Source organism: Pelodiscus sinensis, chromosome 15 (assembly GCF_049634645.1).
Source record: "Pelodiscus sinensis isolate JC-2024 chromosome 15, ASM4963464v1, whole genome shotgun sequence".
NCBI lineage: Eukaryota > Metazoa > Chordata > Testudines > Trionychidae > Pelodiscus > Pelodiscus sinensis.
Genome location: NC_134725.1, coordinates 558,497 through 585,456, shown reverse-complemented (window position 1 = coordinate 585,456; position 26,960 = coordinate 558,497). Strand labels below are relative to the sequence as shown.

The 26,960-nt window shown below is 49.5% G+C and overlaps 1 pseudogene; it reads right to left on the bottom strand.

The window, feature by feature from the left end:
* Window positions 1-10,728: 10,728 nt before the first annotated feature.
* LOC102443592 (breakpoint cluster region protein-like) overlaps window positions 10,729-26,960 on the bottom strand; it is a 110,964-nt pseudogene continuing 94,732 nt past the window's right edge.

The following is a 26,960-nucleotide window of genomic DNA, read 5'->3' as shown; positions in this document are numbered from 1 at the left end:
TGGACTGGGGGGAGGGCTCTGAGCCTCTCCCCCAGCCCCCCTTTTAACAGTTCAACTCACCACCACCCCAGAGCAGGTTGAAAAAGCTCAGTCTGTAAACGAACCCCCTCCACAGTTCTTGATGGTGATGATCTCCTCTTCTCCCCCTCAGCGGGGTGCAGCAGCAGCAGCAGGCAGATGGCAGTGGAAGGCCTCCGGGTGGTAGGTGCTGGTGGGGTGGTCCTCCTCCTCTGGAGCGATGGTGGAGGGGAGAGGGAGGGCAGCCGGCAGGCCCCCCCTCTCCCCCCAGGCAGCAACAGCAGCAGGTGGTGGTAGTGGTGGTGGTGGTGGTGGTGGGGTGCAGCGACGTCCGGGGAGCAGGCCTCAGCAGACGGGCGGGCGGGTAGGCAGCTGGGTGGGGAGGGCTCCGGCTGGTGCAGGAGCAGGAACCAGCGGGGTGGGAGGAGAAGGAAGAGGGCAGCCCCTGCACCCTGCTGCCTTTCCTTCTTCTCTGGAGTGGAGTGGGACAGGGGAGTGGCTGCTCGCAGAGGAGGAGGAATCCCTCCAGAAGCCATGTTGGGCTGAGGCTAACCCCAACCCCGCCCTGTCACCTGACTGGTAGCCAGGGCGTGAGCCCAGGACTATAAAAGCCCAGGCAGCAGCTTCAGTCAGGGCTGAGCCTACCAAGAGGCCAAAGGCCTCTCCTGGACTCCCAGACTGGGGAGTGGGGACCAAGGACTGTTCAGGGTCTCCTATCTGCTGGGGCCCAGAGGCAGACTACTGGCTCCCTACTTGGGAGGCGGAGGCCCAGTGTAGCTAGCCTACGTTTCCAGAAGCAATGGAGGAATCACAGGCCTAGCCTGAGGCCTGGGCCAATCACCTGACCCCGCCTGCACCCGGAGCCCAGCTGAGCCTCCGTGACCTGCAAGCAGCAACTGACTGGATCGGGCCACCCTGGTGGGACGAGACTCTCCTGGACTCCCTGCCTCCACCGCTGGACACCCAGGTACCGCCTGAGGGGGAGAACGGAAGTGGCCCAGGGATAGTGGGGGCTGTTAAAGGCCTCTAGGCCGGCGCGTTTCGGGCTGGAGCCCCCGCTGAGCCAAAGCAGCCTGCACTGCTGCCCTAGGGCCCTGGACCGAGGCGCAGTGGAATGGGTGGGCCTGCATGCCCCCCCCCCGCCCCGCCCCCCACGTAGTGGGTGGAAGTCTCACCCCTCGCGACTGCCACAGGCGATCTGCCTGCACCCCTCCTGAACAAGGAGCTCCCTACCTGTATTTGTTTGTTGCCATGCCCTGAACCAAGGGCCTGGCCCCTGCTTATGAACTACCTGTGTTTGTTTGTTGCCACAACCTGAACTGAGGGCCTGGCCATAGTTTATAAACTGACTGTGCTTGTGTGTTGCCACGCTCTGCACTGAGGGCCGGACCACCCTTTATAAACTGACGGGGGTGGTTTGTGGCTGTCACACCCTGAACTAAGGACCGGGCAGCTCCCTGGGAATTAATGGGGCTGGCCTTAAAGGGGCAGGCAGTGTGGAACCCCTCCGGGCAGGCAAACCGATTAGTTACAAATGAAGGTCTGATAGCTGCTTTAGGACAACTGATGGAATGATATACTCCTCCCTCCTATAAAGGAGTTGGATAGCATAAGCTGAGATTTTTCTCTGGGAAACAGCCTACTCCTGTTGGAGAGGATGACTTTGAATCTTGGGTGGACCAGGCTACCCAGATGATGGAGGAGCAGCAATGCTCAGATACTATCAAAAGGCAACGACTAGCTGGATGGCTGAGGGGACCAGCCTCTGATGTCATTAGATCCTTACAGACAAGTAATCCCTCTGCTGGTGCTATGGAGTATCTCCATGCTTTGGATGATCTATCTTGGGACTACTGAGAGTGGAGAAGATTCGTATCTGCACTTTCGCTCCACATATCAAGAAGAAGGTGAAAAACTTTCACAGTACATATGCTATCTAGAGAAGCTGTCATGTGGTTTGATTTATTTTAGATCCAAGGGAAACCAGTACACTTCAGGGATACTTAACCACTTTCTTATTTATTGCAAGCTTTAAGCAGTTAATACAGTTGTTTAAGTTTTACAAGCTTTAAGAACAATTACTACACCATTTAAACCTTAAATACTATAAACTCTAAAGCAATTAATACAGCACAAAGCAATGCAAAAGCAATTACTAAAAGATCTACTATATACAATGCTAAAGCCTAGTTCACTTACACTTCACCCGTATGCTACCTACAGTACCAGGCAGGAGGTCGTGGTTCCACCTTTTCCCACCTATAGGCTGATGTAGCAGGTGTGAAGGGCCTAATCACTTCTAGTTACCTGGAGCAGGACCTGTGGGTCAATCCTGCCCATTCCCTCCCACCGATTGTTCTTACTAAGCCCAATTTATAGCAGAGAGACTTGGTCATTCTAATAATATTTACCAATTGATTATGTATTGTGTAGGATATGTAAGAAGCCCAATGTCTTATTTGGAGTACATCCTGCTACCCAGGATGTTACTGCTATGTGCACAGTTAACAGTTTCATGGCTGCATCTGTACTTTTTGCTTATCAGAAACAAGTACCAGTACAAGGCTGCTTGTCTTGTGTTCTCTTGACGTGGTCTCGCGTATCATGCTTAATCTGCATTGTTATGCAAAACAATTCCTGACTCTCAGGCCCTGCCTGCATGCTTTGTTACATCACACTTGAAACAGGCCAGAAATCCGGGAGTAGAGCCAGGTCAGCTCTTACTACATTTAAAATGCAGAGCTGCAGCAGGGGTAGGTCCTGGAGCTGGTGCAAGCTGGGACTGAGTAAGTCTGGCTCAGTCCCAGCTCGCGCTGGGTCCAGGACCTACACTTGCTGTGGCTCTGCAAAGAGCTGGGACGGCTTACTACATTTAAAATGCAGAGCCACAGCAGGAGTAGGTCCTGGACCCGGCACAAGTGCCCCCAGATGGCCCCCCCACTCTACACCTGAGGCATCTGTCACATGTGTCAGCGTGGGCATTAGCGTGGGCGTCATCATGGCAAATGTCACTCCCTCGCCCAAATTGTCTGGGTGTGACTGCCACATCAGGGCAGACATCACGTTTGGTGGGATCGAAACCACCGTGTCTATATTGTCTCTCATTGGCCTGTAGACTGAAGCGAGCCACCTTTTGTAGGGGTCTGAGGTGCAGCCTTGTATATCTGACCACATGGCAGCACAATGCCATGGGTGTGTCTAGTCTACAGGGTTTTGTCGACAAAAGTCCACTTTTGTTGACAAAACTATGCCTGCGTCTAAACTACCGCCGAGTTCTGTCGACAGTTTTGTCGACGGCGGTAAACCTCATTCTACGAGGAATAACGCCTTTTGTTGACAAAGTTCTGTGAACAGAATAGTGTAGACATAGCCTTGGTGAATACCTGTGGAGCAGTGGACAGGCCGAAGGGGAGTACTGCAAACTGGCAATGTTCATTCGAAACCATGACTCTGAGGTAGCACCTGTGAGTTGGGAGGATCAAAATATGAAAATACACATCCTTCGTGGCAAGGGTGGCATACCAGTCACCCAGATCCAGGCATGGAATAATGGTGGCTAGGAAGATCATATGGAAGTTCAGTCTCTACAGTACATGTTGAGGCCTCTCAAGTCTAGTATAGATCTCAGATCTCCTTTCGCCTTCAGAATTAGGAAATAATGGGAGTAGAAACCCCTGCCCCTTACCCTTTGGAGAACCTCTTGGATTGCCCCTAATGTGAGGTGCGATTGGACCTCCTGTAAGGAGGAGCTGTTTATGAGAGGGGTCTCTGAAGAGGGACAGGAAAGGGGAGTGGGAAGGCAGGAGAGAGGAAAACTGCAGGGAGTATCCCACTCCAATCGTGTGGAGGACCCAACAGTCCAAGGTAATACGGGCTCTCTCATGGTAAAAGTGGGAGAGCCTGCCTGAAAATAAAGGGAGTATCCTGATATGCTAGTACTGTGCCCTTGGGCACACCTTCAAAAGCCCTGCTTGGGCTCCAGAGGGGCTTTTGAGGAGTTAGATCCTTTGTTAGACTGTTGGTTGGGGGTTCTCCTCCTGTTGTGCCTGCAGGGCTGCTCCTGATGCTTTCTAGGAGTGAACCTCTGAGGAGGAGGAGGTCAGGGTCTAAAGGGGCACCTCTGGGTAGCAGGGGTGTGCATGCCCAAGGATTTCATAGTTGCCCTTGAGCAAATGGAGCTTGGAGTCTGTCTGCTCCGAAAACAAGCTCCTGCCCTCAAATGGAAGGTCCTACAGTGTCTGTTGGCCCTCTGGGGGTAGGCCAGATGCCTGCTGTCATAAGGACCTATGCATGGCCAATCCTGTGGAGAGCAGCCTCTTCCTCTGTCAGGCTCTGAACTTCTGCTGGGCATCTGGGGGAAGGAGCTCCTTGAACTTAGAGAGCTTCCCAAGATTTAAATGCGTATCTGCTGAGGTTCGCCTGTTGATTTGTGACGCTCAACTGCAGGCCCCCTGCCAAATAGACACTCCTGCCAAAGAGGTTGAGTTTCTTTGCCTCCTTGGCTTTGGGTGCCAGTGCCTGCTGGCCTTGTCTCTCTTTCTCTCTCTCTTTGACTGCTGACACCACTAGAGAGAAGGGATGAGGGTGCAAGAAAAGGAACTCAAACCCCTTGTATGGCATGAAGTACTGCCTCTCTACGGCTTTCGCTGTGGGCGGTATTAAGTCTGGGGTCTGCCACAAGGCATTATAATTTGATTGGATTGTCTTTGACTGGCAAAGCCACTCTCGATGGACCCTCTTGCTGCAATGTTCACCTTCGGGTCCTCCAGCTCCTGCATCTCCTCCATGGGGAGGTTCATATTTTGCACCACCCTGCGCAGGAGCTCTTGGTAGGCCCTGTGGTCAACAGGCGGAAGTCCCACCCATGGATGTCCCTGCCACTTCGTCTGGGGAGGAGGACAAGGAGGCCTGGGGCGGCACTGGGTCTATGGAGGGTGCTGGGTGATGGTTTCGCGCTTCTCCTCCCTTGTGAGGGGGCATTTCTTGTCCCGAGGCCTGGTCCAGGGCCTCCACCCTCCGACTATTCTCCCAGGGGGGATGAGACACTGTAGCAGAAGGTGCCCTCAACTGATGTCTGTCCCTGGGAGACCGGGATTGGTAGCTGGTGGACACCACCATTCTAGAAGACCTAGGTGTACCCTGGGACGGATGGTAAGCTCAGAGCATCCAAAAGGGCCAGTGTGAGGGGGTGGGCCACTGAGGTTGCCATGGTACTGGAGAGTCTTGTCCCCATCTATCACTATGGCTCCTGAGAGAGCACGTCAATGACAAGCTGCATGCTGGATTCAATAGTGCCACTTCCGAGGCCAGAGTCAATGGCACACTCTGGGCTTCGTGCACGGGGTCTTCCTATGCTGTGCCAGGTCTTGCTGCAGTCGGGCTTTATGGCGATCTGCCTCTGCCCTCTTTTCAGCCACACAGCACTGGTGAAGTTGACTGGTGCCTAGAGGCTGTGATCTTTGGTGCTGGCGGGCTCCAGCACCGAGAGTCTTTTGCGGCACCTGTCTTTGGCACGGTATGACGCACAGAGGCTGGGGCGCTCCGTGACGAGCTCACCCCCAGGGCCGTCTTAGCCTGAGCTGGTCTCAGTGCCACCTCCATGAGGAGTTGCTCAAGCCGGTATTCAGTCTTTCCTTGTGCAGGGCTTAAAACCCCTGCAGATTTTACACTTTTCGGTGCGGTGATCTTCTCCCAAGCACTGGAGACACGCATCGCGTGGATCACTGTTTGGCATAGCCCACCTGCATACAGTGCACAAATTAAACCCTGGGGTGTTAGGCATCCCCCAGAGCCCTGAAGGGCCAGTCTTGTGGGAAACTACCCACTCCTAACTACAACTATGGTTATAAGTATACGGTTGTACAGCTATAAGAACAAGTTGGACTATCTATCAAACGTGCTAGGGACTAGATGCTTGCCTAGGCAAGACAGCTAGCAGTTCCAACGTTGCCACAGATGGTAAGAAGGAACTGAGGGAGGGGCAGGGTTGGCAGTGGTATATATGCACAGATATAGCGGTGCCACTCTAGGGGTCTTCACAGCTGACCCTACAGGTGCTGCTGGGGGAAAGTTTGACGCTCACGCATGCGGTGTGTGTACACCTGATTGGAATTGATGTGAACAAGCACTCTAAGAAAGAAGCATTGTGGATAATACCGATAATTAGAGCAGGGTGAATGTGACGGGGTGCAGTCACAGAAGACCCCTCAGCGGTGCCTCCCAGGGTACTGACACGGCCACTGCTACTCATCTTCCTGCTCTCTGGGGCTTCTCATTGCCTGGGCCAACTCTGCTGGTCTCCCCCATCCAAAGCACCGAGCTGAGATCCCTGCCCCCCCCGAGAAGCAGCACAGACACCAAAACTCTTCAGGTCCAAGGAGAGTGCAGTTTGGGACCCAACTTTGTGGGATCCCACTCCCCAAATAGGATCAAATCCTCCAATGAATTATTTCGGTAAGCTCCCTTTAGCAATGAAAGGATTGCTCCTCCAGGTAACAACTATTTACACTGGGCTTGATAGTAAATAAAAGTGACTATCAAGTACAAGCAGTAGGATTTAAGTGGTAATAAGTGAGACCAGGCAGAGCAAAGTAGGTTACAAATAAAAAGAAACAAAGTGCTTGGCTAATTCTACACTGAAACCTCAGTACAAACTGTTCAAACTCCCCCTAAAACCTCTCTTCAAGCTGCCCCTCAACTAGGGCTGTCTCCCCACCCCAGGGTCTTTGGCTCCTTTCCTTTAGGTGCAGCCCAGCCAAAAGACCAAGGCTGATGCTTTCCTATTCTTGTTGTTAAAGAATTGGGGCCACTCCCTACCAACCACTGCTCAGACTTCAGGACAAAAGAGAGATTAAGGGTTGCTCATCAAGGCATCCAGGGTAACACCCTCCATGCCTCTCAATCACACATTTAAAACCCACAGGCTGTCTCTAGACTGGCCAATTTTTCTGGAAAATCAGCCGTTTTTCCGGAAAAACTTGCCAGTCTAGATGTAGCCCATGTGTCTAATTTTAAACACACAAATGATGCATACATCATAGAATCATGGAACACTAGAACTGGAAGGGGCCTTGAGAGGTCATCGAGTCCAGTCCTCTGCCCTCATGGCAGTACCAAGCACCATCTACACCATCCCTGACAGATGTCTATCTAACCTGTTCTTAAATATCTCCAGAGAGGGAGATTCCACAACCTCCCTGGGCAATTTATTCCAGTGTTTGACCACCCTGACAGTTAGGAAGTTTTTCCTAATGTCCAAACTAAACCTCCCTTGCTGCAGTTTAAGCCCATTGCTTCTTATCCTATCGTCAGAGGCCAAGGAGAACAATTTTTCTCCCTCCTCCTTGTGATGGCCTTTTAGGTACATGAAAATTGCTATCGTGTCCCCTCTCAGTTTTCTCCTTTCCAAACTAAACAAGCCCAATTCTTTCAGTCTTCCCTCTCTAGACCTTTAATCATTCTTGTTGCTCTTCTCTGGACCTTCTCCAATTTCTCCACATCTTTTTTGAAATGTGGTGCCCAGAACTGGACACAATACTCCAACTGAGGCCTAACCAGCACAGAGTAGAGCGGAAGAATGACTTCTCGTGTCTTGCTCACAACACACCTGTTAATGTATCCCAGAATCATGTTTGTTTGTTTCCAAAAAAAAAAAAAAAGTGTCACACTGACTCATATTTAGCTTGTGGTCCACTGACTCCTAGATCCCTTTCTGCCTTACTCCTTCCTAGACAGTCGCTTCCCATTCTGTATGTGTGAGACTGATTGTTCCTTCCTATGTGGAGCACTTTGCATTTATCCTTATTAAACTTCATCCTATTTACCTCAGACCATGTCTCTAGTTTGTCCAGATAATTTTGAATTATGACCCTATCCTCCAAAGCACTTGCAACCCCTTCCAGCTTGGTATCATCTGCAAACTCTACATTGATGAAGATATTGAACAGAACCAGTCCCAAAACAGACCCCTGTGGAACCCCGCTTGTTATACCTTTCCAGTAGGATTGTGAATCATTAACTACTCTCTGAGAACGGTTATCTAGTCAGTTATGCACCCATCTTATTGTAGCCCCATCTAAGTTTTATTTGTCTAGTTTATGGATGAGAAGATTATAGGAGACTGTATCAAGTGCCTTACTAAAGTCTAGGTATACCATGTCCTCTGCTTCTCCCTTATCCACAAGACTTGTTATCCTATCAAAGAAGGCTATCAGATCGGTTTGTTCTTTACAAATCCATGCTGGCTGTTCCCGATCACCTTATTTTCTTCCAGGTATCTGCAGATTTCCTTAATTTACTTGCTCCATTATCTTTCCTGGCACAGAAGTTAAACTGACTGGTCTGTAGTTTCCTGGGTTGTTCTTATTTCCCTTTTTATAGATGGGCAAATCTAGTGCCTTTTTCCAGTTTTCTGGAATCTCTCCTGTCTTCCATGACTTTTGAAAGATGATAGCTAAAGGCTCAGCTACCTCCTCTGAGCTCCTTGAGTATTCTGGGATGCATTTCATCAGGCCCTGGTGACTTGCAGACATCTAACTTTTCTAAGTGATTTTTAACTTGTTCTTTTTTTTTATTTTGACTTCTAAACCTACATCATTTCACTAGCATTCACTATGTTAGGCATTCCTTCATCATCAGACTTCTTGGTGAAGACTGAAACAAAAGTCACTAAGCATCTCTGCCATTTCCAAGTTTCCTGTTGGTTTTTTTTTTTTCTCCCTCCTCAGTGACCAATGGGCCTACCTTGTCCTTGGTCTTCCTCTTGCTTCTAATATATTTATAGAATGGCTTCTCGTTTCCCTTTGTAGCTAGTTTGAGCTCGTTTTGTGCCTTTGCCTTTCTAATCTTGCCCCTGCCTACCTGTGTTTGCTTATATTCATCCTTTGTAATTTGTCCTAGTTTCCACTTTTTATGAGACTCCTTTTTGATTGAGATCATGCAAGATCTCCTGGTTAAGTCAAGGTGGTCTTTTGCCATACTTTCTATCTTTCCTACAGAGCGAAATAGTTTGCTTTTGGGCCCTTAACGTCCCTTTGAAAAACTGCCAATGCCCTTCAGTTGTTTTTCCTCTTAGCCTTGCTTCCCATGGGACCTTACCTACTAGCTCTCTGTTTACTAAAACCTGCCTTCCTGAAATCCATTGTCTCTGTGGGCACATCTACACTGTGGGGTTTTTCCGGGATACCAGAGGCATCCCGGAAAAACTCCACCACGTCCAAGGAACGCGCTTGCTCTTCTGCAACAAAAGCGGAAGAGTAAATGCGCTCTTTCGGGGAGCCCTGTATACCTCATTCTACGAGGGATGAGAGCTCTGCTGAAAGAGGAGGCTTTTTCACCATTTGGCCCCTTCTAGACAGGGCAAATGGTGGAAAAGCTTCTTCCGGAAAAGCGATCAGAAAAAGCTATAGTGTAGACCTAGCCTATTTTGTTTCTCCTGTCTACCATTCCTTAGAATCATGAACTCTATGATTTCATGGTCACTTTCACCCAAGCAGCCTTCCACTTTCAAATTCTCAACCAGTTCCTCCCTACTGGTTAAAATCAAATCTAAAACAGCTTCCCCCCCCCCCCCAGTAGCTTTCTCAACCTTCTGAAATAAAGTAAGATAAAAAGAACCAGTGGACCATGACATGAAGATTGATGGGTTACATGAAATAATTTGCTCAAAGCACCTTTGAGTTATGTATATTCATGTCCATAAGTCCATTTCACTTAGCATTTGGGGGGCAGGGGGGTCCAATCACAGTGACTAACAATGTTTTGTTTGGTCGCAGTTTAATAATTTAAAGTAAAATTTGTATTGGGTTGAACCAAATCAGAAACATTTTGGAATTTCTGGTGAATCAAAAATGCCCATTTTGGGCCTGTTCCAGAACAGAGATTCAAACTTGGGTCTCCTACATCCCAGATGAGCGTCCTAGCTACTCCTACCCTTTCTTGTTTTCTTTCTCTGGCTGTTTTATGAATGAGTGAAAACATGGGTCTTATTTTTGCCCAGTTTCAGGTCAACTGAAATAGCATTTTTCATCAGAGAAAACTATTTATCTGGCACGCTGCATCCAATTGTACCAATAATTCATTAACACTAAAACCAGTTACTGAAACACTGTGGGATAGGTGCCAAGAATCCCCATAATGCACAAATACATGCAGAGCTGTGATTTATAGCTGATGTGGGTGCACCAAAATGTTAGTACTGGCAACCAAGTCAGTACAGATATATGCTGAATTCTCTCAGCAAAAACTGTGGAAGACATTAACTGGATGATACATTTAAGGAAGGCTTGTTTATAATGCAACACCTCACTGACATCAAAAGCTAAGTATGGGAGACTTCCATCCCATTCAGTTAGTCTCATTAGCACCAGCACTACAATTGACAGGTACTTCTTTCCCCTCCCTTCTTCTATTATAAATTCATCTGAAGTGGGTTTTGCCCATAAATGCCGATGATACTATATTTTTGCTGGTCTCTAAGATGTTACAGGACTACTAGTTTTTTCTAAAGTTACAGACTAACACCTCTGCCAAACTTGTGTTCAAGATGGTGTTGAACCTAGCATGGTTGAAAGTTGCTCTGTAGATGAACCCTATGGACTGTTAGCAGGGTAGTTTATAGCACTGATTTTGCTAGCATGATTTTTAAAAATAATTCTCGTTCACACTTTTAGTTAATTGTTAAACTGTGCTGAAAAAAACTGAAGAAATGCTCTCTGTAGCTCAAAAGAGTGTCTTTCACCAACGGAAGTTGGTCCAATAAAAGATTACATCACCTGCCTTGGAAAACTGTCAGGCAAGCATGGTGCTGCCAAAAACTCTTGAGATGATTGCAGGTAGCCTAGTTCTGGACAAAAAGGCTAAGTGTCTGTAGCAGATGAATTAAAATATTTAGCCTTTTTACCTGGGACATTACTTCTAGTGACCAGCAATCAGTCATTGTTATAGGCTGGGTTAGCAGGAATCTAACTGTCCTTCTCTGAGGGTCTGAGCAGTGTTGGTCCAAAGACAGTTGCCAGGTTGTGCAGGGACATCTTGTTGATGCGCTCTCTCTCTCTCAGCAACCCTAAGAGCAAAAAACAATGGGAAAAGAGGGTGTGTCTACATTCTGTGGCTCAAAGAAATATTCCTATTAAGCAGCTTTATTTTTACCTACTTTTAAGAGGTTTTAGATATAACAAGCAACTATACTACTTATGTCTCCTTCATAGATTGTAAGGACAGAAGGGACCATAGTCCATGTAGTCCACAGGCTGGCAAAATATGGCCCATGGGCTGTGCCAAGCTTCTGGATCCAGCCCATGGCCCAGCAGGAGCCTTTGTCAGGCTCCCTGCCTGCCCCACCCCCACTTGCCACTCAAAGCAGATGGCTTTGGAGGCCATGTGTTTTCTGAGCACTGCCACGAACTGGGGTGGGGGTGGGAGAGACTTCATATGCTGCCCTGCCCCCAGCACAGTCTCCCATGGCAGGCAGCACGTGAAGTACACCCCTGGGCTTGTGGCATTCAGGAGCAGCACATGCCCCCCCTCATCCAGCTGCTCTGAACAGGGGGCTTGGCTGAAGGACATGCTGGGCTGCTGGCTGGGAGTCACCTAGGTAAGCGCCTCCCAGCCACAGCCCTGCACCTATATCCCCTCCCAAACCCTGCACCCCCTCCTGCAGTCCTGCCCTGGGTCACAATCTTCTTCCAGATCCTGCACCCCCCTACACTCCTCTAGGTCAGAATCCTCTCCTGCACCTATACCCCCATATCTCCTCCCAGATCCTGCACCCCAACCCCACCTCAAGTCACAGCCCCCCTTTCACCCAAACTCCCTCCCAGACCCCACGCCCCCTCCTGCACCCCAATCCCCAAGCTCCCTTCTGCATCCTACCTCCATCCTAGATCCCACATCTCCTCCGTTAATATCTGAGTGCAGCCTGTGACCACTTAATTTCTTGGTGTGCCCCCCCCCCCATCAATAACTATTCCTGACCTCTGATCTAGTCTGGCTGCCTGTGTACCACGGGACATTAGATTTTTCTCAAATTCTTATTTGTGTTATAGTTGCACTTTGGGGCACTGTACAGTCATGATGGTTTGTCTAAGTACACTAACTAGTGTGACAAAGCTCCTACTTGAACTGGGTGGGTCCTGTGCTTTTAGGCAGATTTGCTTGCCTCAGAGGCTCACAGCAGCCCTCAATTTAGGCACTACACCTAGGGTATCAGCTTGCTGTTTCTTGAGCTCCTCTTATCATTGGCCAGTGGAAGGTATAAAGGGAAACCAAACTCCACAGTCCCGGTGGACTCCCAAATAATACAGGGCTGGGTAAACCCCTTTTCCCCAGCCAGTCTTTTCCCTGAGTGGAAATGGGGAGGTGGGTGTTGGAGGGAACCTGGGCCCACCCTCTACTCCAGGTTCCAGCCCAGGGTCCTGTAATAGCAGCTGCCGATGAGAGTCCCTGACATCTGCTATAAGACAGCTCCAAGACCCCTGGGCTCCTTCCCCAGCACCTTCCTTCTCTCCGGTTCATCCTCCTGGGCTATGTCTAGACTGCAGGCTTCTTTCAAAAGAGGCTCTTTCGAAAGAGAGCGTCTAGACTGCACGGAGAAATTTCGAAAAAGCGGCTTCCTTTTTCGAAAGAAAGCATCCAGTGAGTCTGGATGCTCTCTTTCGAAGAAGCCCTATTTACATTGAAGAACGCCTTCCTTCGAAAGAGGAACTTTCGAAAGAAGGCGTTCCTTGTAAATTGAGGTTTACCGCCATCAAAAGAAAAGCCGCGTTCTTTTGAATTAATTTTGAAAGAACGCGGCTTGAGTCTGGACGCAGGGGAAGTTTTTTTCGAAAAAAGGCTACTTTTTTCGGAAAAAACCCTGAGTCTGGACACAGCCCTGGTGTCTACTTGGTGCTTGTTTCTCCTAAACTCCTGGGAGCGCTTTCCTCCATCCTCTCAACTCCTTGTGCACTAACTGCAGAGAAGCCTTTTTATAACTAGTCTCAACTGGTTCTTTAATTGGCCCCAGGTGTTCTCAGCCTCACTCACTTGACTTTCCAAGCCTATTCAATTAGCCCCAGGTGCTCAACTGCTCTGATTCTGCTAGTTCTGGACTAGCCCCTGCTAGTTACCCTGGGAACAGAGATCTCCTCAGTCTGAGGCTAATGTACTTCCCTTTCATTACTTTTGTATTCCTCCAAACTGACCCTGTCACTCTAGATGTGTGGATCCTGCTGCCATTCTGTTTTGTAGTGTGTTTCAATCGACCCCCATTTCAAAGTGTGTGGCAGCAGAGTCCACAAAGACACTTAGTGCACAGCACATCAGCGTGGGGTAGATCTACACCCCAGCTATGTAATATACCCAGATCTCCTGGGTACATAAAAGTAAGTTACTCACCTTATGCAGTAACACCTGTTCTTCAAGATGTGTGTCCTCGTGGGTGCTCTACTATTGGTGTTGGGACGTCACGGCACCACAGCTTAGAGTTTTCAATAGCAGTAGCCGATTAGTCCGCGCATGTGCAGTGCCTTGTGGCATTAGCACCAAGCACACGGCCCGACCCTCCTTGGTTACTCGTCCACACCCAAGTAGTTAGGTACTCCGAACTAGAGGGGAGGAGGGTGGGTCATGGAGCACCCACAGGGGGACACATCTTGAACTGTTACTGCACAAGGTAACTAACTTCCTTTTCTTCGAGTGATGTCCCCACGTGTGCTCCACTGTTGGTGACTACAAAGCAATGACCGATCAGGAAGGTGGGCTTCGGAGTCACCATTTAGCGGCAGAAGACAAGACCAATGAAGTATCCGACAATGCTGTGAGTGTGACATGGTGACAGATGCACCAATTCCATAGTCTAATTGCTTCGGTGCATAAGGAACAGGATCGATCTCCTCCCTGCCTGTTTATATAGAACATGGTGGTCATGTTGCCTGTGAGGATATGGACTGTTAGGCTGCAGATACTGTGAATACATGCAGGTGTTCCGCACCGCCCTGAGTTCTGAGAGGTTGATGTGCAGTGTGGACTCCTGTGGTGACCATCTGCCCTGTGCCAGCTGGTGGTGTAGGTGTCCTGTCCAGATGATCTCCAGTACCCACTGGTCTGTTATAGAAGCCCATTGGTGGTAAAAAGAGCGTACACGGTGGACAAAAAGATGGCATTGGTGTGGAGGCACTGAGACAGTGGGGAGATCAGGCAAACCCTCAACCAAACCTTCAAAACTATTGTTTTGAAGTGTGGGAGGCGTTTCTTCTGCGCTTGCAACTTAGAGATTGTAATTGAACCCCCTATGTTGAGGGTGAGTATAGGGAACATCCCTCTGTTTGTGGTAAGGAGCATATCATCTGCGTCAATAGGGTGGTACGGGAATCCTTGCTACTGTGAAGCACCTTATCAGTTTTTGACACAGAGTTTGTCCTTGTTAAAAGGCAGATCTACTTTGCCCTGAAGCTCCTTTGGGACCCCAGAAGCCTTTAGCCATGATGCCCTACACATCACAATAGCGGTTGCCATGGCACGAGCGGCAGTATCAGCAACATCTAGAGAGAATTGTAGTGCTGTACGGGCAATTGTGTGGCCCTCTCGTGCCTTAAGTATTGGGCACGTCATAAGCTCTGCCAGCTTTGAGTAATTGTCAAAGTCACAATTCACCAGTGTCACGGGGCGCTCCGCTTGGACCAGCTTTGCCCCTGTGAGTTATCTTCAGCTAAAGTCCATCTAGTCCGGGCATTCAGGCCCAGGGCCTAGTTCACTACATCCCAGTCAGTGGGGTAGTGGGGCCCAGTGGCCGAGTCTATAGCACCCCCTGTCCGGGGTAACTATGGCTCAACGGTCGAGTCTATAGTTCCCAATAAAGGCTCCCCTCTCTGGGGGGCAAGGAAGGGGGGGGTAGGGGAGCCCAGGCCCTCCCTCTCCACCAGGCCCCAGCCCAGGGCTCTATCAGTGGTAGGTGGTTCCTACCACTGGCTTGGCAGGGAGTTCCCCCCCGAAACACAGTCTGTTGGAACACCTCCTGCTCCCCACCCTGGGCTGCTTCCTACCCCAACCCCCTGGCTGGCGTAGTCCCCACCTGTGTAGGTGGATGCTGCTGCATCGTTGTTGGCTGCGGCTGGTGAGGCGGCTGCAGCTGGTCCGGGGGGGGGGGGGGGGGGGTGATTGCTCCGGTGCTCCAGTAGGAGCTCCTTCCCCTCCGGTGGTCAGCCCCAACTGAGCTGCTCCACCAGCCTTTATACTGGCCCTGCAGCTGGAGCATGCCCAGCAGGGCTGCGGGGGAGGGGCCTTCTCAGCCCAGCAAGCCTGGTTAACCCCTTCACCACCACTGCAGGGTTGGTACACCCCGTCACACACCCTCCCGGCGCCTCTTCTTCCTCATTGGCACTTATGCGGGAGCAAAAGTCAGCATTAGCATGTGCTTTCCTGGGCCGGTGCACCACCTGGAACTAATACAGTTGCAGTGATCAATTCCAGCGCATAATCCGCGCATTTGAGCCCTCCATGCTGTGCAGCCACTTAAGTGGGGCATGATCTGTCACTAGCATGAAAGTGTTCCCCAGGAGATAATACCGAAGGGCCTCAATAGCTCATTTCACCGCTAATGCCTCCTGCTCTATGGTGGAATACCTGGTCTCGATAGCGAACAGCTTGAGGCTCAAATAGAGGATAGGGTGCTCTGTCCCTTCCAACTCCTGGGAGAGCACTGCCCCTAGGCCCACCTCCGACACGTCCATCTGCAAAATAAATGGTTCTGCAAAGTCGGGTTGGGCGAGCATGGGCTCCCATGTCAGGTAGTCCCGCAGAGTCCAAAATGCAGTCTCTTACTCTACCATCCACTCTACCTAGGGTCGCTGGGTCTTTAAGTCGGTTAGAGGGGCGGCTAAAGTAGCAAAATTGGGTATGAACCAACGGTAATATCCCACCAGCCCCAGGAACTGCTGTACCTGCCTCTTCATAGTGGGAACGGGATAGTCCCTCGGGGCCTGTACTTTGTCCAGTAAGGACTTCCTCCTCCCCATGGTGTACCCCATATAGATCACCTGTCGATGCCCCAGGTGGCATTTGGCTGTGATGCCAGCCTCCCCCAGGGTTCTCAGGACCTGGTCGAGATGGTATAGATCAGGGGTGTCCAAACTTTTTTCAAAGAGGGCCAGATTTGATGAAGTGAACATGCGCGAGGGCCGACCATTTTGCCTGACATTCTTTGAACCATTAAAATTAAATGCAAATTAACTATTTTATGCAAAGTTTATTGCAAACGGCATACTTTTCATTTCGTCACATGGATGACAAATCTAAACAGGTGTTAAATCACTCTGCCTTTCATATCTGAAGGCCAGACGGAAAAAAAAAAAAATCCAGGAAGCTGAAGTATGTCAGGAACATTGTAAAGTACATTATATATTATTGGTAATAAAAGTTGACAGACAACCTTTAAGTTCAAAAAATATGAACAGGAACATAACACCAAGTATACATGTTGTGTCCAAATATATTTATAACTGATTTAGACCAACTGACATTAACTGAGATTTTACAATGTATTCATCTCAATACATATGGATTCGTTGGGGGCCATAAAAGATAGGGGGGCTGTATTAAACCGGAACACGGGCCGCAATTGGCCCGCGGGCCGGACTTTGGACATGCCTGGTATAGATGGTCTGACCAGTTCGTGCTACAGATGATGATGTCATCGATGTACACTGTGGCGTATTCATTGTGTGGGCCTAACACCTTGTTCATGAGCCGCTAGAAGGTAGCGGTGGCTCCATGTAACCGAAATGGCATTACAATAAATTGGTATAGCCCGAAGGATGTAGGGAACGCTGTCTTCTCTTTTGCCGTGGGGGTTAGTGGGATCTGCCAATATCCTTTTGTGAGGTCTAGCATTGAAATAAACTTCGCCCGCCCCAGTTGCTCCAGCAGCTTGTCTACCCGGGGCATGGGGTACACATCGAACCTGGAGATGGCATTAGGGACTAGCACGATCGGGCTCCGCCACTCACTCCGGGATTCCTCCACCACCCCTAGCATCAGCATCTGCTCCATTTCCTCCCTCACTGTGTCCCACATTTTCCAGGGAATTGGGCAGTGGTGGTCCCTCGCCTTCTGGCCTGGAATGGTAGCAATATGGTGGTTGGTGAGCCACGTCCTCCCTGTCTGGGCAGACAGGACCTGCGGGAATTGAGCCTTCAGATCCTGTAGCTGTTTTCACTGCTCAGGTAGGCCCAGGTCCACCGGGTGGGGGACTTGCGAATCTCCAGCTTGTGGTCCAAGCTCGGGTTCTGAGGGGTATGGGGAGATCATCATGGCTTCTCACTCTTTCCAGGCCTTTAAAAGGTTTACATGATATGCTTGCCGGGGCAACCGAGGGAGACCCGTGTGTATCTCATAGTCCACCGGTCCTAATTTCCGGGTTACCTCGAAGGGACCCTGCCACTTCGCCAACAACTTGGACTCTGCTGACGGTAGCAGCAGTAATACTCGGTCCCCAGGCTTGAAGGTCCTCACCCTTGCTCCCTTATTATATTGGTGGGCCTGCTTCACCTGGGCCCTCTGTAAATTTTCTCTAGCCAGGTGTCCCAACTCTTCAAGGCGTTCTCTCCATTGCAGCACATAATGAAGTGACCCTTGGGCGTGGGTCTCCTGCTCCTCCCAATTCTCTCTTATGAGGTCCAGCACCCCTCGAAGGCGCCTCCCATATAACAGTTCGAATGGCAAGAAACCTGTCAAGGCTTTGGGAACCTCTCTTACTGCGAAGAGTAGAGCGGGCAGCCACTTGTCCCAGAGTCGGGGATCGTCCTCAACGAATTTCCTCAACATGGCTCTTAGTGTCTGGTTAAAACGTTCCACCAGTCCGTCCGTCTGGGGATGGTACACAGAGGTCTTCAGGGCCCGGATGTTCAATAGTCGGCGCAACTCCGCCATGAGTTTGGAGGTCACTTTAGTCCCCTGGTCTGTTAGAATGTCTTTCGGCAGCCTGACCCTCGCGAACACCTTCAGGAGCTCGTCCGCTATAACACATGCTGTCGTGGCTCACGGGGATGTCCTCCAGGTAGCAGGTAGCATAGTCTACCACTACTAAAATGTATTTATTCCCACTCAAACTCCTCTCTAAGGGTACGTCTAAACTACATGCCTCTGTCGGCAGAGGCATGTAGATTTGTTTTTTTGGCAAAGGCAAATGAAGCCGCGATTTAAATGATCGCGGCTTCATTTACATTTACATGGCTGCCGCGCTGAGCCGACAAACAGCTAATCAGCTGTTTGTCAGCTCGCCCGCTAGTCTGGACGCTCCCCTGCCGACATCAAAGCCCTTTGTCGACAGCCCCGGTAAACCTCATCCCACGAGGAATAACGGGGCTGCTGACAAAGGGCTTTGATGTCGGCAGGGGAGTGTCCAGACTAGTGCGCTGAGCGGACAAACAGCTGATCAGCTGTTTGTCGGCTCAGCGCGGCAGCCATGTAAATGAAGCCGCGATCATTTAAATCGCGGCTTCATTTGCCTTTGCCTATGTGTCTAATCTACATGCCTCTGACGACAGAGGCATGTAGTCTAGACACAGCCTAAAGGCCCAGACCGATGCATTCGAATGGGGTGCTCACCACGGGTAAGGGTACCAACGGAGCCTGTGGGATGCCTACTGGGCCGGTCCTCTAGCACTCTGGGCATGAGGCACAGTAATCGCTTACCTCTCGATGGATCCCCAGCCAGAAGAAACGTTGGGCCACCCTCTGCAGTGTCTTCTCGCGTGTGCCAGGTGGCGTAACGCTTGTTGGAACCTCCAGGGTACCAGCAGTTGGCAGCCTTGGTCTGCGGATCCTGCACTATTCGGTACAATAGGTCACTGTGGATCTCAAACTGCAGCCCTTGGACTTTGGGTCACAGTGGGCTCACCCCTCGGTTGCACCTGTCCGGCTTGCTCCCAAGCACGGCTGAAGGTCTGGTCGTTTTGCTGTTCCTGCAGGAAATCCCCTGCCCAAGTCTAGCCCTGCCTGCTGGGGGTCAACCGGCGATCCTGGCCCCCAGGGCTGCGGCTTGGTTGCCCTAGGAGCAGCTGATGTACCTTCTCCCGAATTGTCTACCGCCTAGCCAATGCCATTCAAGGGGGTTGGGGTTCTTCACCCCTGCCAGTGCAGGAACCCCAATCCTGCAGGAGGTTCGTAAAGCCTGGGCAGTCCTGCCCCAGGACTACGGGGTAGGCCAGTTTTGGGGCTACTACCACCTGGCAATACTCCACGTGTGACCCAATCTCCAGGGACACCCCCATTGTGGGGTAGACTCTCTCATCCCTGTGGATACACTACAACTGCATGGTTTTCCCCCACCGGGCCGGCTTCCTAGCCAGGCACTCCCGGATTAGGGTCTGGCTGCACCCCGAATCTACCAGCACCGTTGTCGGGACCCCATTAACTTTGACAGGGACCGCTATCTTCTCCCAGACCCTTTTCCTGGCCCATGACCCCACCACTAACACCTGCCCATAACTGCAATCTATGAAGGGACCGTCCCTTTTAAAATGGCCCTCCTGGCTGCACTCGTAACAGTGGGCCCTGATTTGCCCTGTCAGATGGGGTTTGTGAGGAGGTGTTCGCCGCTCCTGAATCTGGCTTGGTTCTCCCTGGGCAGATGCGTCCCTTCTGGGCTCTCTCCCTCGGCCTGGCTTGGGTGGTTGGGGCAGCTGCAGTCGGGGTCGAGGCGTTTCCACGTTTGCCTCTCCATTGGGCCCGAGCCCAAGGCCCTATCAGTGGTAGGTGGTCCTCACCACTGGCTTGGCGGGGAGTACCCCCCAAAATGCGCAGAGTCCGCCAGGACACCTCCTGCTCCCCGCCCTGGACTACTTCCTACCCTGACCCCCTCACCGGCATGGTCCCCACCTGTGCAGGCAAATGCTGCTGCATCGTCATTGGCTACAGTTGATGCTGCGGCTGACACAGCAGCTGCATCTCCAGCTGGTGTGGCGGCTGCGGCTGGTCTGGCGGGGGTGGTTGCTCTGGTGCTCCAGCAGGAGCTCCTTCCCCTCTGGTGGTCAGCCCCAACCAGAGCCTTTATACCGGCCCTGCAGCTGGAACATGCCCAGCAGGGCTGTGGGGGAGGGGCCTTCTCAGCCCAGCAAGCCTGGTTAACCCCTTCACTGCCAGTGCGGGGTTGGTACACCCTGTCACAGCCAGCAATGCGGAGTAATTCACAATCCTAAACTGAAGTGTGGTAGAGGAGTACATCTTGTGGGCAAAGAGGTCCAACCTCTTGTGGTCCTTGTCCTGGGCCGCTGACTTGAACTGTGGAAGATTCGCTCTGTGATGAACCGCCTCCACAATGAGGGAATTTGGCTGTAGGTGGGAGACCAAGAAGTTCATGTCCTTAGCCTGGACAAAATCCTTCCTGTCAGCTCTCTTATTGGTTGGGGGCGGGGGATGAAAGCCAGGGTCTGCCAGATCTCCTCAGAGGCCTCCATTATGGCCTCATCGATAGGTAGCGTGATCTTCACATGCAGTGTCGCCTGGAGGATTTTCAGGAGTCTCTGTTACTTCTCCTGTACTTCCTGGAGAGGACCCTCCTGGCTAGTGGCCACCCTTCTAAAAAGGTCCTGAAATTGTTTTAAGTTGTCCGCTGGGGATGGATCAGTGGGACTTACTGCCTCGTCTGGTGAAGAAGAGAAGTTATCAACCAAGGAAAAGCGGCGAGGAGTCCTGTGGCACCTTATAGACTAACCAAAGTGTTGGAGCATAAGCTTTCGTGGGCAAAGACCCACTTCGTCAGATGCATGTAGTGGAAATTTCCAGAGGCAGGTATAAATATGCAGGCCAGAATCAGGCTGGAGATGACAAAGGAGGATGTTGCCATTCCTAATATCTGATTTGTGTCCATTGATTCTTTTACGTAGGGACTGTCCAGTTTGGCCGATGTGTATATAGCAGTGGGGCATTGTTGGCACATGATGGCATAATATATTAGTAATATATTAGGATTAAACAAAGACTGTGAATGGCTAGCTAACTACAGAAGCAGCTTCTCCTCTCTTGGAATTCACACCTCCAGATCAGCTACTAGAAGTGGGCCTCATCCTCCCTGATTGGATCCACCTCGTCATCTCCAGCCTGATTCTGGCCTGCATATTTATACCTGCCTCTGGAAATTTCCACTACTTGCATCTGACGAAGTGGGTCTTTGCCCATGAAAGCTTATGCTCCTACACTTCAGTTAGTCTATAAAGTGCCACAGGACTCCTCGCCGCTTTTGCAGATTCAGACTAACACGGCTCCCCCTCTCATACTTGACAACCAAGGAAGTGTCTGGATGGTCTGGGTCAGGGGCCTCCTCCTGGATTTGGCCCTCTTCCTCCTCCAAGTCTTCGGTGGGGAAGACTGTGAGCTGGTGAAGTTGGAGGGGGTCTCTTCGCCAGAGTGGATGGAGCAGTAGACGGTTGTTGGTATGACATCCATGGATCTCATGGTGACCACTGCACAGGATAGTGTGGTGGAGGGCAAGGCTATCATGCTTACCACAGTGGCTGATGGGCTCGTCGAGATCTGTCCCTGAGAGGTGGAACATGACTGGGTAGGAGAGGAGTGCTGTGCTGAGAAGACACTCCTATGGTCATTGTCATCAAAATCACTGTGCTCTGACAGCACTGGAGACCTGGGAAACTCAGGGGAACCTCACAAGGAACACTATGCTGGTGATGGCTCTCTCGCTGCTGTGCCAGGGTGGTGAGACTGCTCCATCCCAGTTGGTGCCGAAGCACCGCAATCAGCTCTCTTTGGTGCTGGACGTTCCGCAGCCATGGTCCTGTCCATTGGTGCTGTGTGAAGAGGTGGCAGTGGCATAGGTGCTGGTGCTGGAGATGACAGTTCTGGGGCCGGTGCCTTTGTTGGAGCCGATCCCCTGGCCAGTGCCAATGTTTTTGCCAGTCCTTGTGATTTCGCCCTTTCCTGCATCTTTGCTGGTGCTGACGCTTCCCAGGAAGGTGCCGTTGGATGAGACTGGTGCAACTTAGAGTGTGTGCTTGTAGAGGCACACGATGCCATGGTACCGGAGGTACCTGGTCTGTCTCCCTTACTGACTTTTGGAAACAGGGTGGCTGATAGGGATCTCGCTGGAGACCCTTCTTTTGGCGGATCCCTTTGTCAAGGGAGAGCCAGCCTGTTTCCTGGGTGCCTTAAATGACTTGTATTGAGGCCTGGGCGACTGTTGTGGCTCCGAATGCTGGAGTGCCTTATCAAAGAGCAATATCCTCAGCCTCAACTCTGTCCCTCCTGGATGTAGCGGTGAGGCTGCAACAATGGTTGCACTTCTGAGGAACATGAGCATACCCCAAGCAGAGAATGCAGGAGGTGTGCCAGTCCAAGACAGGCACTGGGTCGCGAGGCATTGGGTCGCGACGTGTCACACTTCTTAAAACCCAGAGAACCCAGCATGGTACCCCAAAACTGGTGCTTATCTGTGGTCTCTCTTTTTCCATTCTTCCTCCTCTTTTTCATCTTTTTTTTTTTTTTTTTTTGAGGGGGGGGGGGGGGGCGTTTTTTAACTAACTACACATGGGGATTAAACTCGGAGAAAAAAATGGTGGGAGTAAGGGAGTGTGAGGGAAGGAGGCCCCGTGATCCCTTTCCTTCTTTTAAAAAAAAAAAAAAAAAAAAAAAAAAAGCAAGTAATAACTGGAAAGTGAAAGTAAAAATAACCGACTAACAAGCTTAACTAACTAACAACTATTTCTATCCTGACTAGAAAGCAAACGCTGAGGAGAGAACAGAGTGCCATCAGTGACTGAGGGTGGTAGCGAAGAAACTGAGGAGGGTCGGGGTGCTAAGGCATGAGTGCCATGAGGCACCTACCACACATGCGAGGCCCAACTGACTACTGCTATTGAAAACTCTGATCTGCGGTGCCGGGATAACCTGACACCAATAGTGGAGCACCCAACAGGGACATCACTTGAAGAACCACCATAAGACCACCCTTGATCTCTACAGAAACATTCCATAGTGTGAACACACATCAAATACATGATTTTTTTAAATTTTTAAAAAGAAAACACCGTGCATGTAATAAACATGCTCATTTAATGAATACTTAGGTGCTCTGAGCACTGTACCGTAATCTTGTTGGAATTACAAACACACCACAAACACCATATAATAAAGTCCCCCTGAAAAAATGACAAATAAATAAGACCAAAAAAGGCCTTTAAGTGAGGAGGAGGATAAAGAAGACACCTAACTGAGTGACAGCAATAAGCACCTTTGAAAAAGGAAGCTTTATAGATGTTAAACGGTTGGAAGGACCTATGCAGCTAGGAAGTGAATTCCATATGGGAGGTCCCATACAGCAGGGAGCAATTTCGTGCTAACACAAGATGTTGTTGGAATTCCTAAAAGACGGGTGGTGTTAAAATGCAAATACCTGGTAAGACAAAGATACTTTGAACATGGTCAAAACTTTTAAGATTTAGCCCATTTACTATGTTCAATTACTTAGTTCACTTGAAAGTGTGCTTTTTTTTTTTTTTTTTTTTTTTTTTTTTATGGAGATATTATGAGTATGCTTCACGTTTTCACTGGGCTAGGCTGTGAAGAATTTTCTCATCCCTTCCCTGGGTACAATTTGTAACAGCTTCAGTAACTGAGCATGGAAAACAGGACTTAGCACATTACCAAAACTATTTTACGTGCGTTACTCAATACAGAGTAAATGAAAATCAGTGAAGGTGCTCTTTGAGTGACATGACACAGCTCCAAGAAAGGAGCACCTCTCTCCATGGCACTTGAAATTGATTTACACGTGAAATGCACCTTTATAAGGGGGTCTGTATTTACCTTTTTAAATGGTCCAGGAGGAAAAGGAATGTCATGAGGTTGGGTTCTGGAAGCGAGAGCAGTAAGTTCAGCATGCAGCTTTCCTTTGCAACAGGGTCTGAAAGTGCTATGGGAGGAGAGAAAAAAAATACAGAAAGGGAACGAGAGCTTTACTGACTATGGGTATGTCTACACTACCACCCTAGTTCGAACTAGGGTGGTTACTGTAGACAACCGAAGTTGCAAATGAAGCCCGGGATTTAAATATCCCGGGCTTCATTTGCATCTTGCTGGGCGCCGCCATTTTTAAAGCCCCAGTAGTTCGGACTCCGTGCCCGCGGCTACATGCGGCACGGAGTAGGTAGTTTGGATTAGGCTCTCTAATCCGAACTACCAGTACTCCTCGTGGATATTTAAATCCCAGGCTTCATTTGCAACTTTGGTTGCCTACATTAACCACCCTAGTTCGAACTAGGGTGGTAGTGTAGACATACCCTATGTAACTACATGAGAAAATGTGGGTGATGCTTAATTTGCTGTAATTACATTATGGAGACAAGAGGCTCCGAATTCAATCCAGGCACCGCCTCACTCCACCACTGAATTCAGTTCTCTCCTGTTAGACAGATGATGGAGAATCCTTTCCTCTGTGCAGGAGACCGAACACAAGTGCATTCGAGACCCAGAAGAGTAAGGCTACGTCTACACAGTGGAGCTATTTCGGGATACCTCTGGTATCCCGAAATAGCTATTCCGCATCTTTTGAGAGCACCCATTATTTTGAAATATAACTGGCTCACTATTCCAACATCCCTCTAAACCTCATTCCAGGAGGAGTAAGGGACGTTTCGGAATCGTGATTTATTTCAAAATAAGTGCCGTGTAGACAGTGCCAAATTTTGAAATAAGCTATTTCAAAATTGACTTGAAATGAGCTATGCAATTTGTGTAGCACAAATTGCGTCGCTTATTTCAAGCTACAGGTGCAGTATAGATGCACCTTGCAATGCCTCCCTTCTGGGTCAACACAGGAGATTACAGCCCATCCCAAACCAGATTTATCTCCTTTTGGAAACTGAATAGGACAGATACAATTTTAGACAAATAGGATTTCTCTTCTCTTAATATGTAGGCAATATCCATCCTAGAACTAAGGTCTCAGGAGCAGTCTCCTAAAGAGGATCGTCAGTAACATTCAGCACATGATAGATTTCTTCTATTACACACCAATACCCTCAGCAAAGTTGGGGTATAGTTCGTCTGTAAAGAGGGGTTCAGGCAGTTCTCTGAAGTATAATTTTAATGTCCCTGCAATGGCGTTAACATCCATCTCGCTCATCATCACGGACACATCGTTGTTGTCTGTAAGAGAAAGCAGGGCGACATATAAACACACAAGGTGGTGGTCCTTCAGTCATTCCTATTATTGTTCTCTTTTTTGGTTTCCCTTTGTTTATCCTTTATCTTCTCTCCCTACCCAAATAGCTGATGTTACTCACTTGTAGTCACTTTGCTCAGGTTGGTTGCTGAGTTCTCCATTTATATTATCCCAGTGCCACTTAATAGTTACAATGTGACCACTTTTCAGCTAGACCCCCAGTACAGTCAGGATGACATCTAGGTTTCTATCTGCTCTGACAGGAACACAAGAAAACAAACTCAGCTTTACTCAGAATTGTTTCTATTAATGCCAGTGTCATGGGATGGATCCAACACCCAGAATTCAAGGGAGTCTTTACATTGTCTTCAATGAGACCCAGACTGAGCGCCATGAGAGGCTGAGCCAGTGTCAATTACATGCTTTTCATTGTCCTAATATATTGTAGAATAATAACACTCATGTCCCTGTGGGGAAAATCAAATAACTCCAATTGTGTCTAAGGGGGGACACTGGAGGAAATCATAACTCTCTAAAAGAAAACTGCTGTAAGGGTTAAAAGTTTTCCAGACCTCTCTCCCTGTATCAGAGTGGAATCATCTAAACTCTAATCAAAGACCCTTACAATGCCTATCTCAAATTCATGGAGACTCCTAGTCTGTCACAAATTATCATGTAAACTCTTATCTTTGTTACAGTTTGCCTTGTAAGACTACTCACTCCACATTCTCATGTGCCTTTGTTGTGTAAAACTTACTTCTAGCACTCCTGGGGTGAACAGAAGTCTCAGAGTACTTCTGCTGAGACTTTGATATGTTAAGGAAAACAATCAACAACTGAACTGTCTAAGCATTCTGTATAAAGGATCAAAAAACCTGTAACTCAGGGCTGACTGCTACTGCTCTGCTGCCAGCCTGCATGCATAATAAAGTTTTCCCTTCTAGATTTCTCTCCTGCCTCACTGATTTGACTTCCAGCCTCAGACCCTTCTGGGGGCTCTGTACCCCAGGGGAACGAGATTTCCCCCTCATCCCCATCTGGAACTCTCTAGTACAATAAACTCAAACACCCCTTAGCCGCTGGAAGCTTACAAGAAGTAGAAACTTGGACAGATGACGAGGGAGGAGTATAAATATATTGCTCCAGAATGCAGGGGAGTAATCAGGAAGGTGAAAGCACAACTGGAATTTCAGCTAGCAAGGGATGTGAAGGGTAACAGGAAAGGTTTCTACAGGCATGTTAGCAATAAGGGGGTGATCAGGGAGGCCCTTACTGGATGAGGGCGGTAACCCAGTGACAGACGATGTGGGGAAAGCTGAAGTACTCAATGCTTTCTTTGCCTCTATATTCACGGACAAGGTCAGGTCCCAGACTACTGCACTAGGCAATGCAGTATGGGAAGGAGGTGGACAGCCTGTGGTGGGTAAAGAACAAGTTAGGAACTATTTAGAAAAGCTAAACGTACACAAATCCATGGGTCCGGATTTAATGCATCCGAGGGTACTGAGGGAGTTGGCAAATGTCATTGAGGAGCCTTTGGCCGTTATCTTTGAAAATTCGTGGAGATCGGGAGAGATCCCAGATGATTGGAAAAAGGCAAATGTAGTGCCCATCTTCAAAAAAGGGAAGAAGGACGATGCAGGGAACTACAGACCAGTCAGCCTTACCTCAGTCCCCAGAAAAATCATGGAGGGGATCCTCAAAGAATCCATTTTGAGGCACTTGGAAGAGGGGAAAGTGATCAGGAATAGTCAACATGGATTCACAAAGGGCAAGTCGTGCCTGACCAATC